Source organism: Camelus bactrianus, chromosome 8, assembly GCF_048773025.1.
Source record: "Camelus bactrianus isolate YW-2024 breed Bactrian camel chromosome 8, ASM4877302v1, whole genome shotgun sequence".
In the NCBI taxonomy this organism is placed as follows: Eukaryota; Metazoa; Chordata; class Mammalia; order Artiodactyla; family Camelidae; genus Camelus; species Camelus bactrianus.
This window is the reverse complement of record NC_133546.1, coordinates 43,781,328-43,801,924: the sequence shown is the minus strand read 5'-3', so window position 1 is coordinate 43,801,924 and position 20,597 is coordinate 43,781,328. Positions and strand designations below refer to the sequence as shown.

The window sequence follows — 20,597 nt, the reverse complement described above, 5'->3', positions numbered from 1 at the left end:
TTGTCCTTCATGTAGAATCCTTTCTGTGTTTACAAGACACATAAGAGATTTTTCTTTAAAGGAAAAAAAAATCTATGGTATTAAATGAGCTACTGTATGCCCTTCAGATGTGTTACCATTTAATATTCCTATTTATTTAATATTCTTTCCAGTCACTCCTTAGGTATGACTCTGGCACTTAATCACATTTAAAAGCAAAATAAAATGCAAGGAGCATTTCACATCCTGAGATAGATGTTCCCAGAATAGCCACACTATTCCCAGAACAGAGCTTGATTTTCACCTAAGGATCCTCTCCCCCACTTTCAGCTCCTGAGGGCTGGATGAGGCTCCACCCCAAGTCCAGGGTTCGAGCAAGTGGCCCAGATGTGGCCAATCAAAACATCATATTCTCCAGCCACAGTCATTGATTTAGAGATGACCACATGACCTAAATCAGTCCAATGAGCGGGTCACAAAGGAATTATGGGAGTCACTGGGAAAGACACTCACTCTTCCCTGCAGTAGACAGATCTGAGAGGATGTGAAGCTGAGGCTGCTACAGCCATGCTGTCACTGCATGGCAGTTGGTCAGGAAGGCAGCACAAAGAAGGCAGGCTGAGCAATGGAGAGAGCTCAAAGTTTAGAAACAGAATGGGATTTGAGCACAGCACGGGAAAAATCCCTGAGCTGAAATGGCGGAAGAGGGTAAAGGATGCAGGAATTAAAGGGTGAAAGAGGAGAAAGAGAAGAAGGGAGGCTGGAGAGGGAAAGAGTGGATACAATAGGTAAACAGGAGGGAAGGACAGGAGCAGCTTATCTGACCTATGAGGTCTGGCTCCTGTTCCTCCACCTTCTTCTGGAGGTCCTCCTCTATCACAGAAATTGAGTTACTAGTGTCGGGGAGGAAAAATCATTTTCCCTCTGCCCTTCTAGGCTCTTGGCTTAGACCCCTGTAATAAAAGAGAGATTAACAAGAGAAAAACATTTAATTACATACATAGATAGAAATGGGAGCCTCACAAAGATATGAGATTCAAAGAAGTGACCAAAGCAGGAAGCTTTTATACCTTTTAGACAAAGAAACAATACATTTGTGAAGAATTAATAAGACAAAGGGGTTTGAGGTTGGGTGACAAAGTAACAAGATTTGTTTATACATCCTTCTCAGCCCTAAATTCCCTATTTCAGGTGATAGAATACTTTCTACCCTCCTGGTACAGGGAAGGTACCTTTCACATGAGAGATTTATCTCCTGCTTTCGAGGGGACAAAGGAGGATCAAAGGGTCCTTCCTGTACTGGCTTTCTCAAGTTCCTTCAGTTAAAAATAATCAGTATGCCAAAGTGGTATATTTTGAGGAGACATATTCTGAGCCTCTACACTAGCTATTAAAAATGTGCAGCCTCCACATACAGCTTCCCTCTTGGAATTTATTCAAAGGAAATTATAAAGAGTATGCACAAAGATTTGTGTGCAAGGGTGTTCACCATACATTATTTAAGAGAACAGAAACTTGTGAACAATATTAATGTCTCACAATATATGTGCATGATATTTACTCATTTGGGTTTTGTGCGTTGTGTGTGTGTGTGTGTGTGTGTATCTATACTTCATATATGTATATACACTTTATATATATATTTGGTGAGTGTGTGTATATATATTCACACACTCACCCAATCTGAGAGGAGGTACACACAAATGTTATTAACAATAGCTGTTTGGTGGTGAGATTATGGCAGTTTTTTCTTTAATTTGTCCATTTGCTTACCTGTATGTTTTAATTTATTGTAGTAAGAATATGTATTGTTGGTGGAATGAAAAAGAAATAAAACAACCAAGTGTCAAGGCTTCAACTGGGGTAGAGCTCAGCTGCTGCTGACTTGCTGCCAAGAGCTCTTTCCAGGAAAGCCAGGTGAGGTGCCCCCACCCCCTCCTCAGGCAGAGTCACCACCTGTGGCCCTCCTGTGGGACCCACCTGGACTGCAACTGCAAAGCTGAGTTTGGCCCCAGAAACCATCCTCTGTTGAAAAGGGACACATGGCATATGAGGCTTTTGCTCGCTGGGCCAGGTCATCACGGTTTTCCTTCCAGGCAGACAGGCCACCGCCCAAGAACCAGGTGTGCTGGGGGTGAGCTCACCAGGAGGGGGTAGAGGGCTCTCCTGAGTGCCTCCCTGGCCTCATTAGCACCTCACTCTCTGCTGGAACCAGAGCACTAAGACAAAAAGCATCTTCACAGAGGTAATTGTACCTGTAGGGGAAAGACAGCCTTGGTTTTGGGGTGTGTTTTTCTTTTCCAATACATAAAAGCTCTTTATTTTTCTTAAATACTCTTCTAAAATGAACTATACCAAGTCTACCTCCTCCAGTGGGTAGTAGCTGTCTTAATGGCCTCTTAGTAGGATCCATAATTTTGTTTCCAGATACTAAATAGCAGTGCAGTTTAAAACAACAATTTTGGAATTGTTCTTGATTCCCTTCTCACTTCCTCCCCTCTCCTACCCTATGCGACGCAAACTTGGACCTAAACCCTGACTGATTGGAAGTCTATTTCCAGGACAGTCCCTGTCCCTACTTTCCCCTTCCAGTGCTGGTTCCTCTAATGTGCTTGCCTACAAGGCAGGACAGGGAAGGGGCCGAGGGTCTTACCCTGAAAGATCGCTGCTTTGCCTCGGAATAGCTGCTGCCTTCCTGGCCAACCTGGACTAACTGCCGATGCGCTCTGGGAGGCAAGCCGCCGAGTGCCGGCTTCCTCTGGGTGATACGTGTGTGCTTTAGAAGGACTTTAAGGGCAGGGATATGACAGATGCCCCTCAGCTCCTGTCACTGGATGTATACTCTACAAACTCTTTGGGCTCAAGCTCCCTGGGGAGTAGCAGAGTACTGTCTTGGGATGGGGATGGGATAAATCCAACTAGTTTCTAAGCAGCACACACTGAGCCACAGGGAACTCATTCCCCAGCCTTGACAAACTGGGTGCATTCAGACTACCCCCTGTAACCCTTCTTTCTGCCTGCTTTTCTTTCTCCAAGTCTCTTCTCTGTGCCTAATGATGTACTGGTAAATCAGAAGACCCTTTTCCTAATCAAATGTCCAAATGGGGAACTAATTTACACCCTGATCATTGTAAATTATTTTCCTAGAACCTCCTCAGCAGAGAGAAGGTACGGCTACCCCAACTTCGCATCCCCACAGGAAGGGGAGGAATTGCCTCTCCTCATACCCACTACACTGCAGTGACTCTTAGGCTGACTTCTCTCTCCTTCCTAGTCTTGTTAGGTGGAAGACGGTGATTGGTGGTAACAGGGCACATCTGTCTCCTCTTAGGAACCCTTGGTTCTCTGATTCCTGTGGATGTTGGCTCAGGTATTGAGAACCTCTCTGTTCTCACTCTTGAGTCCTAATAGCCAAGTCCAGCACAACAGGAAAGGTCCCATTCAATAGCTTATAATATGTTTAAAGTAAATAAAGTTCCACTTCCAGAGCTCTTCATTCCTTTGTGTAGATCCAGAATTTTATCTGGAATCACTTTCTTTCTGCCCAAAGGACTTTCTTTCTCTCTCTCTCTCTTTTTATTGAAGTATAGTTGATTTACAATGTTGTGTTAGTTTCAGCTGTGCAGCAGAGTGACTCAGTATTTTTACAGATTATACTGCATTATAGATTATTACAAGATAATGGCTATAATTCCCTGTGCTATATCCTTGTTGCTTATCTATTTTATATATAATGGTTGGCATCTGTTGATCCCATACCCCTAATTTGTCCCTCCCTTTTCCCTCTCCCCTTTGGTAATCACAAGTTTGTTTTCTATATCTGTGAGTCTATTTCTGTTTTACACATACATTCATTTGTATTATTTTTTAGAGTCCACATATAAGTGATATCATACAATATTTTTCTTTCTCTGTCTGATGTATTTCACTAAGCAGAATATTCTGTAGGTCCATCCACATTGCTGCAAATGGCAGTATTTCATTCTTTTTTATGGCTGAGTGGTACTCCATTGTGTGTGTATGCATATATGTGTGTTTGTGTATATATGTGTGTATATATATATATGTACACACACACACACACATATATCACATCTTCTTAATATAACTGTCTGTTGTTGGGGACTTGGATTGTTTCCATGTCTTGGCTATTATAAACAGTGCTGCTATGAACATTGCTGTCCCTGTGTCTTTTCAGATTAGTATTTTCCTTTTTTTTTTTTTTTTTCTGTATATATATCCAGGAGTAGAATTGCTGGATCATATGCTAGTTCTATTTTTGTTTATAAAGAAACCTCCATACTGTCCTCCATAGTGGCTGCACCAATTTACATTCCCACCAACAGTGTATAAGGGTTCCCCTTTCTCCACATCCTCTCCGACTTCTGTTATTCATGAACTTTTTGATGATAGCCATCCTGACAGGTGTGAGGCGATTCTTCATTGTGGTTTTGATTTGCATTTCTCTAGCAAATAGTGATGTTGAGCATCTTTTCAAATACCTGTCAATCATCTGTAGGTCTTCTTTGGAAAAATATCTATTCAGGTCTTCTGATCATTTTTTGATTGGGTTATGTTGTTGTTGTTTTGATATTCAGTTGTATGAGCTATTTGTATATTTGGGATATTAACCCCTTGTCAGTCACATCATTTGCAAATATTTTCTCCCATTTCATAGGCTTTTTGTTTTGTTGATGGTTTCCTTTGTGGTGCAAAAGCTTTTAGGCTTATTTAAGTCCCATTTGTTTATTTTTGTTTTTATCTCTTTTGCCTTATGAGACTGATCCAAGAGAATATTGCTATGATTCATGTCAAATGGAAGGACTTTCTTTAACGTTTCTTATAGTATAGGCCTACTAGGGATCAATTATTTCAGTTTTTATGTGTCTGAAAAAGTCTTTCTTTTGCATTCATTTTTGAAAGCTTTTTGCTGGGTATAGAATTCTAGGTTGATAATACTTTTCTTTCTGTACTTCAAAGTTTGTTGTTCCTCAGTCTTGTCACTTGCTTTGTTTTTGACAAGAACTCTGCTATCGTCCTTATCTTTGTTTCTCTTTTCATATCTTAACTTTTTTCTCTGACTACTTTTAGATTCTCTCTTTATCACTGGTTTTGAGAAATTTGATTATGATATACCTTGGCATAATTTTCTTCATGTTTCTCTTGTTCGAACTTACTTTGTTCAATGCTGGATATTCTTCCATTTTAAAAATATTCTTGAGTGTTGTTCAGGGACATTGTAAGTTACTTGGAAATAGTTTGATCCTGTCAAGACTTGCTTTTAAGCTTTGTTAGGGAGGACCAGAACAGCCTTTAGTCTAAGGCCCCACAACTAAAACAATACCCTTCTGAGCACTCTATGCAATGCCCCATGAATTACAAGATTTTCAACTCTGGTTGGTGGGAGTAGGGTCTATTTCCCAACCTGTGTGATCTCTAGGGATTGTTCCCTCTGATCCTTTTGGGTGGTTCTTTCCCTGGCCTCATGCAGTTCCCTCCTATGCATGTGCTGATCAGTTGAAGACTCAAAGGGGACTCTCTGTAGAAGTCCAGAGTTCTCCCTCTTATGTGGCTCTCTTTTCTCTAGTATTCTGTTCTGTGAAGTCTAGCTTCATTGGTCTTCTTGGAATTCCTGCTTCACCTTCTCTATTCAGGAATACTGCTGGAGTCCACCCATATTCCTCTCTCAATGCCATGGCCTGGAAATTCTCTCCAGGCAGTGAGCTGGGGGCAGTCATAAGACTCACCTCATTTTTCCCTACTCTCTCAGGAATCAGTATCATGCACTGCCTGAAAATCCAATGTCCAATGTCTGAAAATCATTTGTTCAATTACTTAGTCTGGTTTTTCACTTTATTTGGAACCCTGCTTTTAGTGTGAGTTTCCTGGAATTCCTGGAGTCATGGATGTTAGCTCTTAGATGGGCTTTTTAGGAATCATCTAAGTCCATACCTCCCATTTGCCAGAGAAGAAACTGAGGGAGGAGAAGGGAGCAGCCTGAGTTTGTGGCAGACCCTAAACTGGGCCAGGTCTCTTGACTTCAGATCGCAGTTGTTTTGAAAGAAGTAAGCTCCTAGGAGAAAAGAAGGAACTTGGGAAATTTCAAATTAAGACTCCATCATGTCAAAGAGAAAGTAGAGTAAGTTGCTCTCAGTGTCTCACCGTCTTCCTTGTTTCAACATTTGCCATATTTGTGCCTTTGATGAGGTCAGCCCCTTAACTCAATTTCTGCATTGATAATATAGAGCTTTCCATTCCCTCCAGATTTTCTCTACCAAGTCAGTCTCCTAGAATAACCGAATGATATTATGGAATCTCAGAACCAGGAAGAGGCAGATAGCAGAGCTGGGATTTAAGCTTATACCCCAAAGATGTCCCAAGGGAGCCTGGACATCATCTGAGCCAACACATCATATTATAAACAAGGGACCTGGGACCAGACAAGCTCACTGGTGCACCCAGACAGGGCTAAGATCTTGGTTTTGCTCTCAGATGCCCACCTCTGAAAGACAATGTGCTTAACTGAAACAGTCAGCTCTAAATGATGCTGCATTTTAATATACGTTGAGCTCACCACATCATTTACTCGCAAGGACTGCTCCAAACCCAGCTGGAAATTTGTATCAGAAATTTTTCCAACTCTTTTTGTCCATATTTTCAGAGCACTTACAATTGCCTGTTTTGCTTGTTCATCCATGCAGCAGAGTGAGAATTCCCAACAGGAACCTGGGGTCACTATGAGAGGAAGTTTTTGGAAGGGCAGACAAGTGTCAGAGAGAAGGAGGAAGAAGGAGGAAGGAAACAATGAAAGCAATGGCGCATTTTCCAGGTCATTTAAAAAGCCTCCAATCTGGACACTGAGTAGATAAGTATTTTTCTTTGCTTTAGCTCCTTTTAAGGAAAGACCCCCCTCTGCATTTACTTGAACACAATACTAATCACACACTTCTCAGCACGTAAAAAGTCTGGACGTTCAGGTTTTGATGTCCAAGGCAACCTTGGCTTTGCTTTGTTGATCAGTCATCACAATGGGGCCTTTCACTGCAGTACCACGCGGTTCCGGGCAACGTGACCAAAGATCTGGCAAAGGCTCTGGGCAGCACAAAGGAACGGAACTTGTCTTTGTGCTGTGAGTGCAGTGTTGGTGTTCGGAGTAACTTGTGATTGCTCCTCAGTTCAGAGCTCGGGCAGCAGTCTGAGCCAACTCAGTTGCACTTTTTTACCTCTGTCCTGCATCTGAGGCTCCTCCGTGGCCAGAGATAAGCAAAGCTCCCAGGACAGAGACGGCAGCAGGGCCAGGGCAAGGACCACTTGGGGAAACACACGCTAGGTGCTTATATAAAGACATTTTATAGTGGTCCAAAAAACACCCCTCTGTACATACTGCAGTGATTATTTTAACTTCTTTTATGAACTTGTAAGTTTCCAGAGATTGTTGAATTAAGCAGAGTCTGAAATTGGAGCATTTTCACATAGATAAAAGCATGGGAAAATGAAATGGTGTCCTCAGGAAAAGCTTCATGGGAAAATATACCTTGTATCCAACTGAAGGAAAAACTGTTCCAAAAATTATCTTTAAGGCAGATTTACTGGATGTTACCTAATACTCCCCACGCTGCCCATTCAGCCTGAAGTGCTGCCTCCAGGGACTTTTGATCTCAATCCACAGGAAAAGGCTTTAATCTGGGCAGGAAGGAGGGGGCCGGGCAGAGCTAGGCTGGAGTGGCATTCTGTCCATGGATTAGTCCTCACCTCTTGACGAGAGCACCAGAATGCTAACAGGGCATTCAACCCCAGAACACGGAAAGGTCCCGTGTACTTTCTAAACCATCAACAATTCATTATGTTCGGCCCAGTTTGGGGGGCTAATGGAAAATGGTACCCATCATATGGAGTTTATTGAACTATGTGTACTCTGGACACCCTGCTGTGCTCCATTATCACAGTTTCACTGAGGACCAGCCTCCAAGAAAATCTAGAAAACCATGAGAATATTAATGACAAGATAAATGGTTTTTATCAAATTCTTACCCTATTCTTGGCTCTTTACATGCAATATCTCATTTAATGCTGAAAACAATACCATTAGGAAGGGATCAGCAGAGCCCCTATCTTATAGAGGAGGAAGCAGGCTCAGAGAGGTTCATGAAGTGGCCCAACATCACAGGACTTAGTGCCATGATTTAAATACAGGCGACATGGACCCCCAGACCACGCACTTACCCACCAGCTATTGTAGGTATAGTCAGGGAGCAGAAGCAGGAGGCAGCAAAAAAGAGAGGTATAGTGATTGGGGTTGAACTGAAAGCAAGGCTTGGATAACATTCCCTGTGAATCTCCCAAAGCCAGGAGGGAGAATTTCCCTCCACTTCTGCGGACTGAGAAAATGCAGAGGAAATTTAAAAACAAAAACAAAATCCTACTCCAAAGGAGGAGCGAGAAAAGCGTTGATGGCAAAGTATCAACGAAATGCTGTGGTTTGTGCTCTTTATCTTTTCTCTCTGGGTCCCCTAGCAACAGTTAAGTAACATCGATGTTAACTCGAGTAACGTGCTGACTTAACTGTTCCTCCAGGCAGCATCACTGCTAAACAGAAACGCATGCTGATTTCTGCTCCGTTAAGCAAGGGAAACATCATCAGGGTCTGCCTGGTGGAAAAAGACAAAAAGCAGAGAGAAAGATGTTTAAATTTCAAGGTTATGCAAAAACAGAGAAGAATGAACAGGTCATAAATTAGTTTTTGAACTATTAAGCTACTAACAAAATCCTAACACTCACCAATATAGAGAGAGCAGAGGAAGTAAGAGGGTAGAGAGTCGTGATTGAGGCTGTTTTGCCACAACATATTGCTGCTGACACATTTTTCTAGTGTCTGAAAATAATCAGGCTTTAAAATACATATGCATTGTCTTTTGAGACGTGTGTAGCCTCAGGGTTGAAAAACAAACAACTCTATTGCCATGAGCTCATGCTGGAGTCGGTGTAAATTGCTTCCCCTCCTTATGTATAATGTTTCTAATTAGGACTATCATGGAGGATGAGCTTTGTGGGCTGTTGAATTGGCTCTTTGTGCTAATTGCAAACAGAGGGCTCTGTACTGGCCTGTGCTCGGCTGACCTGCTTCTAAGAGGCATCACTAGATGGGGAGGGTGACTCCCCCCAGTCTGCTCCCTGATGTCCCATACCAGGGAAACACCGGAGGGGATGTGCCCTCACCCCCTCACCATACCTGTCATTAAAAACAAGACATTTTTCCAAGATATGTGAATAGACAATGACTGGTTTCTAGTTTGCCCTTTTACTCCAATAAGACCTTTATGATATGATGTAATTTCTTTTGTGTTATGATTCCTACTCATCTTGTATGAAACTTACAGGATTTAATCTATGTTACGTAGTTCAAAATGAAGTCACAGTGGCCAATGTGAACAAGCTAGTTGTTTTGAAACGTGTGCTGTAGGACTGTGAGTGTCTTCAAGTCATAAACTGAGAGTGTTACTTTCGATAAGGAATTTATTTAGTAACGTCTGCAGAAAGATTTCACCGGAACAGAAGGAGCAACTGATAGAGACAAGACCCCGGGGTGTAACCATTGCACTCTACTGATGGCCTCCTTGAAAACAGACCCCTAAAATTGTTCTACTTCTGTGAAGAATGTCGTGAGTATTTTGACAGGGGTTGCATTGGATCTGTAGATTCCTTTGGGTAGTACAGCCATTTTGATAATGCTGATTCTTCCAATCCAAGAGCACAAGATATCTTTCCATTTCTTTGTATCATCTTCAATTTCCTTCATCAATGTTTTACAGTTTTCAGAGTGTAGATAACCTCCTTGGTTAACTTTATTTCTAGGTATTTTGTTGTTTTTTGTTTTTTTAACTAAAATGATGGTATTTAATGGGAACCCGAGGTATGGTTACAATTACGTAGTCCAACACAAAAAACCCGTGAGTGATCAGGAGTTGGAAGGTTGCAAAATAACGAGGGTAACACTGGGTACAGGAAGAAGAGCTGCTTCAGAACATCAGGAGCCAGGCTAATACGGCCTCTCCCTGCATTCCTGTCTGTGCTCACCCCTGGAGTCCATCTTGCCAGGGCCAAAGCCACCTCTGTCCCCACCACCCCAGCCCCCTCGGAAGCCTCCACGGTCCCCTCCTCGGCCTCGGTAGCCGCCCCAATCATAGCCTCCTCTGCCTACACAACGATCATCTCCGTGGTTAGCCCCCATGTGAGAGCCTCCTGGTCCCCCTCCTGGTCCATCTGGTTTAGGGGCCTTACACTGGTTGCATTCATTCCTCCAAGATAAGTTCATGTTCTCACACGTAGGATTAGGACACTTCCAGTCCCCAGCTTGCCGCTGTCCTCCACTGCCACCACCACCACTGGGGAATCCTCCTCGGCCACCACCACCACTGCCACCACCTCCATAGCCTCCACAGCCCATGGGTCCTCCTCACCCTCGGACTCCACGACCATTGCCACCACCCCGATTAAAGTCTGCTCGTTGAGTAACAAATGAGACCTTGATGGGATTCCCAGATAATTCTTTACCATCAAACCAGTCAATAGCTGCTTTAGCGGAAGGTGGGTCATCAAATGATACCATTGCCTCGCCCTTCAGCTTGCCTGTTTCCCTATCTGTGTACAGATTAATCATGGGCTGTCCCGTTTTCTTGTTTGTCTTAATGATGCCAATCTGCTTGAAGCAGTCAGCCACAGACTCATTCTCGCCCAGGCCTTGCACGAAGATGGTGTTGTTGTCTCAATTATCCTGTTCAGAGTCGTGACGTGATTCTTGGTCCCAAGGGCCACCAAATTTATTGAAGCCACCACAGTCACTTCCGCCCATGCCGTCTCTGGGTTCATAGCCACCTCCACAACCTCTGGGTTCATAGCCACCACCACCGCCGCCACCCTGGCTGCGGCCCCCATGGTCCTGCTGGTGTCCCCCGTTGCCACCACTCTGGTCCTGACTGCCATAACCGCCGCCACCACCACTCATGGAGGACTGGTCTTGGCCATAGCCACCTCCACCACCCCCTCCACCACCGCTGCTGTTGTACTGGTTCTGCTGTCCAGAGCCCTGAGTGGGGTTATAGCTCTGCTGCTGTCCACCATAGCCAGACTGCTGGCTGTAGCCCCCGCTCTGGGGCTGGCCATAGCTGCTGCTCTGAGAACTGCCACCGTAGCTTCCCAAGGTGCTACTAGGAGCTGGCTGCTGGCCATAGCCAGGGTATGAGGACTGCTGCCTGTAAGATGACTGAGAACTTTGGCTGCAGCCATAGCCACTAGTTGAGCCATAACCCTGGGGAGATGACTGTGTGCCGTAGCCTGTGTTCTGGGTCTGTCCATAAGAACCACCATAGCTGCTCAGGCCATAACCTAAAGTGTCCAGTGACTGGCCATAACCACTGTAACTCTGCTGTCCATATGGCTGATTGCTCTGCTGGGAAAAGCACTGCCCAGGCTGGGTAGGGTAGGCCCCATAGCTTTGGGTTGCTTGTTGGCTATAGTCGTTTGAGGCCATGTCTGCGCATGCATGCAAAGGCCAAGAAGCAATAAGGTTCCAACACCAAAGAGCAGCAACGCCTCGAGGGCTGAAGGTATTTTGTTATTTTTGATGCAATGGAAATGTTTATGTCAGTTATAAAATTCTGGTTTTTGAAGTAAAAAGAAAAAAAAAGTGAATGAAGGGCAACAAATGGCAAAATACCCTTCTTTCTTATGGGTGAGTTGTATTCCATTACATACATATGCTTTATGTGCTTTATCCATTCATCTATTGATGTGCACTTAGGATGCTTCCGTATCTTGGCGATTATAAAGAATGTTGTTGTTAGTAGTGGGGTGTGTATCTTTTTTAATTAATTCTTATTTTGTGATTGGCTTTATTCCTTTGATAATTATGTAAGTTTGAAAAGCTAAAGCTGTAAATGTCCTTAGAAACAATGAACAGTAAATATATGTAAATTTTTTAAATATGTGCAGTATATTGTGTGTATGTATTTACATGCGATATATTGTATGTGTGCAGTCAAACTGTAACAATTCTACCTAATAAAACTGAAAAATGAAAAAACAAAAAAAGAAAACCATTGAAAAAATAAAAGAGAGAGAGAGACCCCTGAGCCCAGTGACTCAGAGACTTTTCACTGGAGGACCCAACTCCACGCTGCTCAGAGCCGGTCCAGGTGGACACTGAGGCCCTGGCAGAGCTGAGGGTGACTTCTTCCCACTCAAGCTGATCATGAACCCATCGACGAAACGAGGCCCACTGCTCTGGACGAGATGCGTCCTTCCCAGACTTCTCCTTGGAATGGTAATTACCCCCTTTTCCATTTTCTCTACTTTGAGTGAGCTGTGTTGTGGGCTAATTATGTACAAGGAACCGAGAATTGAACCTTAGCTACATGTCATGTATCTCTAATCCTGGGATTCTCACTTGGCCTCACTCCTGGGCCCTGCGACAAACACTTTAATTAACAAAAGTCCAATTTGAGATCATTTCTCTAAGAGGCAACTATTTACCTAAAAGGAGTAAGGTGAACAATAAACGCTGGCTCCTCCCTCTGCATCAAAGCTTTGGGAATGTCCCACTTTGCCCTTTGTGAAGTGAAAATGGGCCAGGCCTCCCCTCCCTGAAACACTGAGGCCTTGGAGAGAGGCAGTGACCCAGAGGGCATGAGTCTCCCTGGCTTGCACTCTCCTGCTCCCCACCTCTGACACGCTTCTCTGTGCAGGTCAGAGACATTAAAGAAGTCAACCCTCAGACACCTGAGGAGCTGATTGTGAACAGGTGATTTCCTCCCACGGGTCAACCTCAGTCATCCTTTTAAGAACTTCCTCCTGGATGCCAGGCCCTGTGCCCTTCCTGGGTCTGGTTGTAGTGGGCAAAGCAGAAAAACAGTGTTGGATTGGCTCAGCTCGGAGGTCTCCCATCCTTGGTCTCAGAAGACCAAGTAAAGACCCCTTGTTGATCTCGATAAATATTTCCATTGTGGGACCTGGAGGCACCATAGTACCTAAGAGGTGTCAGAAATATCCTGGAGGGTGGGGGCTATTGCTGAAAGTCTTCCCCTGAGGATCCTAATAAACTCAGATGGAGTGACTGCGGTGATCTTGGGCAGGCTTCTCATGCCTCAGGCGGGTTGTATCACTGCCTTGTCCAGGCCTGCAGAGTCAGAGGAGCCCAGCCCACAGAGCAAAAGCCACATTGGAAGAAGTCTGGTACTGCCAGAGAAAGCCCCCTCGTGGAGGCCCCAAGGCAAACCCCAGATCCTTCTGCCCACGAACCCATTGGCAGCTCCCTGGGGACTGGAAACGGAATAGGGCATAAGGTCCCAGAGCCAGCAGGACATGAGGTTTGTGGATAGTCTGGCTGCAAACCAGGCCATGGAGGCGGCACTGGACGGCTGCTCTGAACCACAGAGGCACTCTGCGCCTTATGCCTGGTGGTTTCCCAAGGCCCATCTGATGCCCTAACCGTGACCTAGTTTTCTACCTAAGCTGAAATGAGAAAAACAAGGATAATACAGTGAGTTTTTCATTAAGCAGATTTGCTCAATTTTAAAGAACTGCCATTTGTTCTGGGACTATGTCCTTTCTACATTTTTGGTAGAAGAAAAGTACTTAATTTGAAGAAACAGATGGGATAATATATCAAAGGATAACATTTTTGGTTTTGCTTTTTAATAGTCCTGTTTATCAAAAGAAAATATAACAGTACCATATCATTCCCCCATCTTGTTTGTACATTTGTGTTTGTTTGTGTGCATAGTAGATTAAAGATGGTCCCCAATTCTTCAGCACTTCTCCCACTGAGAGGCGCAGCTAATCTGCTTCCCCTCGAATCTGGGAGGGCCTTAGTGTCTTACTTGGCTAAAAATGTAAATAAAGTAATAAACTTACTTTATTAAAAATGTGGTTGACATGACATTCTAGAACTTCTGAAATGAGATCATGGGAAGCCTGTAACTTCCTCCCAGGCCTCTTGGAACCCAACTGCCATGCTGTTAGGAAGCCCAAGCAGCCAGAAGAAGAGACCCACAGAGAAAGGAAGCAAGGCCCGGGCCATTGGCATTGGACAGGCTCCCAGCTAAGAGCCAGCACCAACCCGACCATCACTCGGTGAGCCCTTCTAGAAGTGGGTCCTGTAGCCCTAGCTGAGCCGCCATAGCTGATACCACATGGAACAAAGGTGAGTCCCATCAAGCCCTGCCCAAATTACTGATTCCTGAGGAAAATAAATGATTTTTGTTGTTTTAATTCACTAAATTTGAGGATGGTTTGTGACACGGAAATAGCCAGAATAGCTTGTTTGTTTAAATGGTTTGTGAAATTCAAAAGTCAGAGAACACCTTTATTGTTTATTTAACGTCGGTATTAGGCAAAATAATGCCCCCTCAAGGTATCCAAGTCCTAATCTCCAGAATCCGTGAATATACATGGCAAAAGGGAATTAAGATTACAGATGGAATTGAGATTGCCGATCAGCTGACTTTAATATAGAGAGATTTTCTTGGATTATCTGGATGGACCCAGTATAATCACAAGGGCCCTTAAATGTGGAAGAGGGAGGCAGAAGAGGACGTCAGAGTGATGCAGTGTGAGAAGAAGCTGACCTGCTTTGAAGACAGAGCAAGGGGGCCACCAGTCAGGGAATGCGCATGGCTCCGAGAAGCTGGAAGAGGTGAGAAAACAGTTTCTCCCATAAAACATCCAGAAAGGAATGCAACCCTGCCAACACAGTGATTTTAGCCCAGTGAGACCTGTGTCAGACTTCTACCTCCAGACTACAAGAAAATAAATTTGTATTGTTTAAGCCACTAAATCTGTGGTCCTTTGTTACATAGAAAACAAGTACAGCTCCTAGCCTGCTCTACTGCCTATTGACCTTTTAGAGTCATAAGCCATGGTTAAAACTGTCTAAAAGCTTGTATTGAGGTGGGAAGCCCCAGGAAAAGACTGGCAGAACACCCAGGCAGGGACACTGCTTTCCCACCAGTGCCATCCAGTTCTCTGGCCTGGCAGCATTATCTCGCTTTTGTGCTTCTGTAAAACAGCTTGCTTCTATTGGTTCCTGAAGCTCACTCCTGATTGGTCCATTTGTAATACCTGCTCTGCATATGGCGTGAACCTAGCTCACTTCTGATTGGTCCATTTCTATCACTCCTGATTGGTCCATTTCTAACACCTCATTTGCATAAAGCTCACTCCTGATTGGTCCTTTTCTAACACCTACTCTGCACATGATGTTGTAAAGTCTTGACTGGAAGCCTATAAAAGCCTGTGTAAGCCTACAGACAGGGTCCAGAGCTTGGAGTGTTAACTACTCTGGGCCTGCTGGCGTAATAAACCTGAGTTCTCCAACCCTCTGAGTGCCGCTTGGCCTCTTGCCAGGATCCAGGTTGCTGTAACACTGAGCTATAACACGCTTTGCTGTAACAGTATAGTACTGATTTTAAAGATGAGTCCATATAAACCTATAGGTTCTAGGGCCAAATAGCTCATTTGTAACATACCCAGGACTAGAACTTGGATCCTCTAAAATTTAAACTTGTGAGGAGATAAAATTGGAGGGTTGTATCTGTTTTGTTCACCATTGTACCTCCAGCGCCTAGAACAGTGCCTGGAACATGGTAGATATTTACTTAATGAAGGAATAAAAGCTGATACCTAAATGTTCTGCTTTAACCACTTGCTCCAGTAAGGTTACCAAAGGACAAAAACAGCAGCTTTTTAAAAGACAAAAACATCTCCATTGTATCCTATATTTTACATTCAGCGATGTGGCTTTGAACAGTGTTCTATTTTAAAATCTAACCATTTGTTTCATTTTAATGATAAGTTATTATATTTTTATACAGCTATATAGTACAGATTCAATGATATAAATAAAAATTCAAAAAGTATGAAAGAATAAAGTGAAAAATACATTTTATTTTCATCCCAGACACCCAAAGGTAACCACAGTTACCACTTTCTGTGTGTTCTTCCAAAGATATCAAGACATATCTTTGAGAGTTGAGACTCTGAACAGTTTTAAATACGTCTAATGTAGTCTTTGGATTTTGACGTTCTCCTCAGCACCTCTGTTGTGATGTGTCACTTGGGCTTAATGGCCCTGAAAGAGTCAGAAATATTCCCTGTGATTGGACAGGACCCATCCAATGAGGCTCAGCCTACCTGCTGCAGAGGTCAGGGTCTCCTCAGGGCTCCTGCAGACCTCTGGGAGTGGGGCTTATGGTGGCTGTTTAACTCCAGGGCTTGTTGACTGGGACCCAGCTGGATGTGGGGCTTTGTCCCATGTCCTGCAGCTGGTGAAGAGCCAAGATTACAGTGGTGTTTTCCTGACACATTGTGTGGTGTTTGTTGTTTATACAGTATCCTGCTTTAATCACTGGACACTGATTTAGTTTAAGAAGCTAATTGGCTCCTTCTCATGAACCAAAGTCCAAGAGGTGGCCAGGGGTTATCTCAAGATGCCAGGTGAGAAGGAGGGAACAAGGAACTGAAGTGCCCTTCATCCTTCCTCACATATCTCACCCCTCCCTGAGAGAGACTCCTTGTCATCCTCCCTTAGGACTACACACCTCCTCTCTGCAGCACTGTGTCCCATTATTTACATTTCTAATACATTTACATAGTTTATATGACATATAAAATAGATGCACAATAATTACAAATAATTACAGTGTCATTATTTGATTAGAATCTAGACAACCTTCATTTAGACTGGAAGCCTCCTGACAGCAAGGATAGTGCTTCTTTGTACTCACAGTGTCTCCATCACCTAAGGAAGCACGTGACGGGTGGGTGCTGGATACAAATGTGTTGAATGAATGAATAAATGAGCAGAAGCCTACTCTTGTGCTCTATGTGTATTTCCTTTTTCAGTTCTTACAACAACCTTAGGTAAACAGATTGTGTTATTACCCTCTCTAACACATAGGAAAACCAAGACAGAAAGCACTTAAGTAATTTGCCTGTGATTATATTGCAAATGGCAGTCTGGCGCCAGACTCTACATGCTTGACTACCACATCTCATGGCCCTTCAATAAAATTTAAGGCAGGCACCTGAAGACTGAGGCTCAGATGCCAAGTAAAGCAACAACAGCTTGCAGAGCCCAGCAAACAGAAGCATGTGCAAGACCAGGGATGTGGGAAGCAGAGGAAAGAGTCAGACAAGCTGTGGGTTCCTCAACAGGGATCCTGGAGCTGTGAGTCACAGGTGGGAATAGAAAGACTTGACTTTCAAGCCTAAGAAGGGGTTCCTGCTCAGATTCCTCCTGTGTGTCCTGGCCATGGCCAAACCCAAGCAGAGCAGATCCTGAGGTGAGGTCAGGTGAGATCAGGTGGCATCTCAGGTTTGCAGGGAGAAGACGGAAGAGTCTGGCAGCCCCAAAGGAGAAAGGGCTTCACAGACACCATCAGCCTCAGGGGAAACTGATGACACACAGGCACCCTGGTGACCCCAGGCCCCACCCTGCATGGGCTTCTACAGCCTCCTCGAAGGCCAGTCCTCATCTGCCTGTCTCCAGCAGCAACCTTCATGGAACTACTCCTCCCAACAAATTGGGCCTGGCACCTTCGTTAGGTGTGCTGTGCGTGTGGTGCTTCTGGCACTTTGTTGTCTGCCCTAAATGAGAGCTGCAGTTTGGTAATTGTTTGTATGAAGTAAGCCATGTTGCATCATAGAACTCTTGGATATTTGTTGTTTAACCCACAGCCCCCAAGAACCCAAAGTTCTATATTCTGACAAGAATATATAGGCAGTTTTTAAGTCTGGTAGAGATAATGGCTTCCAAGTATGGGCAGAACCCCATAGGAAGCTTCCTGTCTTCCCTCAGGGACCTAGAACCCCTGGCAGTTGGCTCTTTGAAACAGCTCTGTATCAGTCATTTGCATTTTAGTTTGAATACCAGCGCTGATTATCCTCTCCCACAGTTACTAGCATTTGAGACCTTCTGTCTCTGGTGTGAGTAAATGCTTTTTGTTAAAGGAATTTGGGGCATTGTCAAATAGGTGGGGGGTGTTTGGGGCCCAGGTAGAGAGGGAGCCCACACGTCTCAGGCCTAGGCATGTCCAAGCCTGGAATCCTCTTCCTCGGCAGCACCGGCACCAGCTCAGTGAATCTGCCTCAACTGCCTCAAGATTTAGTCTCTAGACATGTCCACTCTAGTCCAGCCTGAGGGAGAAGAAGCTATGTCACCAGAGCTGTGAGCCAGAGCTTCAGGGAGAGTGGTAGATTGGTAAGGAGAGATACTGCTATATTTATCAACCACATTTTCCTCCTGCCAACTACAAAACAAAATATAAAGTGAAATACGAATTTAAATTAAATTTAAAATCTCTGCCAGTGCTTTCAGAGGTAGGCCGGTTCTGGTGTCCCATCAAGAGAGAGAATCCTCAAATGCACAATAACCTCATTCAGCATTTGGTGCTAGAGCAACTGTTTACTTATATATTTTACTTATATATTTACTTATAAATAATGTTCAAGGTTCCAGCCAAGAACAGGGAATGACTTAATCCTTAGGAATTTCTCTTTTCTGCACGTGTTATGCCATTTTTTTTAAAAAATTGACACTTTGATGATTTCATCATCACATTTCCTTTGAAGGGGAGCTAAGTGCCATGCAAATTACAGAGCCTGATTCATGTTAACATGCAAAAGGCCCCATCATGCAAAGACATTTGTTGCTCTGCAGGTCTGGGGGGCTGAGAGGCCCCTGGTTTTCACTAAGAACTCTGACCCCTGCTTATTTGTGGAAAAGAGGAGGGAGCATCAATTATGCAAACATTTACTGTTTACTATTTTTTGTTTCGTCCTTTCCTTTCATCTTTTACTTTGCAGATAGTGACAAATGTTTTTTCTTTGTGACTCTTTCACCCAAATCAGTGTTTCTTCCACTCCCTATCTACTCCAGGAAACACTGGGGGAAAATTCTTTGTATTTCTTTTAAACAATAATATTTAAATTCTTGTTGAAGAACTAAGCCATGTTCATTATTGAAAATTTAGAGGGAAAAGAACTATTCGTCATCCCAGTATCCAGAGACAATCATTATTCATTATTTGGATTACCAAGGTAAGGCCTACTAGATTGTGATGTTTTATCTTTTTATTTATACAATTGTATTTGATTTCTAATATTTTGTTACAGATTTTTACATGTGTGTTCATGAGGAATTTGAGTCTGTAGGTTTTTTTTTTTGTCATATCTTTTTCTGATTTTGTTACTGACCCTCCTGAGTCGGTTCCCAACAACGGTGCTTCTGTCCAGTGTTTTTTGCGCCAGTAGAGCAAGACCAAGTTCTGTTCAGAAGCGAAGGAAAGCTTTATTATTTGATCAAAGAATGGAGAGGTGAGAGCGCGCGCACTCCAGGACCGGCAGTGGGCACGGCTACTTTATAAGCATCTCATCAGTGGGTAGGGAGAGGGGCGGGAGCTGAGTTCTCGTGAGGCAGACGCAGCTGTGCCGGGCATCCGGGCATCCGGCAGCGTCTCTGCGCAGGCCCACTGAGCTGAGGCGTGAGGAGCAGCAATTTTGCTCTAGGACCTCGGTCTGAAGGGTTGGGTGCCGATCATCTGCACGCAGCACCCCATAAGCAAGTGAAACCAGACGAAGCACAAAGGAAACGGAAAAAAAAAAGGTTAGAATTTACTTTATTACCCAGATTTTATTTTTATTTCCCAGGAATTGTTAATGGGCTTTGTCCAGGACAGTTTTGGTATCAGGCTAATGCTGCTCTAATAAATTGAGCTGAGATATGTTTCCTCCTCTTCTGTATTCTGAAAAAGATTGTGTAGAATTGGTATCACTTCTTCCTTGAATGTTAGTAGAATTCACCAGTGAAATTATTTGTTTGTTTGTTTATGCAACTTAAAACAAAACTCCTGTATTAACTCACAGTTCTGTAGGGCAGATATCTGGGCATGGCGTGCACAGGTTCTTAGAAGTTTGAAATCCAGGTGTCCTCACCTGGATTCTGAGGTCCTCATCTGAGCTCCCTTGACTGAGTCAGAATTCAGTTCCTTGCAGCTAGAGGACTGTGGTTCCTGTTTCCTTGATGGATGTCAGCTGGAGGCCATTTTCCATCCTCCTTGTTAATGACCCTCTCAAACTTCGAAACATGGTGTGGAGAATCTTTCTGTAGTAGTCGGTAGGGCTGCCACAGTGAAAACACCACAGACGGGGCTGCTTAAACAGCAGAATTTATGTTCTCACAGTTCTGGAGTTTGCAAGTCCAAGATCAAGGTGTTTTCTGGGTTGGTTTCTGGTGAGGCCCTCTCTTCCTTGCTTATAGATGTCTGCCTTTTTGCTGTGGCCTCACAAGGCCTTTTCTCAGTGTGTGTGCAGAGAGGGGAGCAGTCTCTGGGGTCTCTTCCTCTTATATAGACACTAGTTTTACCACATTAGGGCACCACACTTTGACCTCATTTAACCTTTATTGCCTTCTTATAGGCCCTGTTGCCAAATATAGTCACATTGAGGTTAGGGTTTTGAGCATATGAATTTTGGAGAGACACAATTCACTCTGCAATACTTCTCTTTCTCATGTCAAATACCTCTCATGCTTCGAAACTCTCACCAGTGAAAAGGCATCTTTTAAG

General features: G+C 43.9%; 1 pseudogene; it reads right to left on the bottom strand.

Moving 5' to 3' along the window:
* Window positions 1-8,397: 8,397 nt before the first annotated feature.
* On the bottom strand, window positions 8,398-13,038 carry LOC105077121 (RNA-binding protein FUS pseudogene; annotated as a pseudogene).
* Window positions 13,039-20,597: the final 7,559 nt, after the last annotated feature.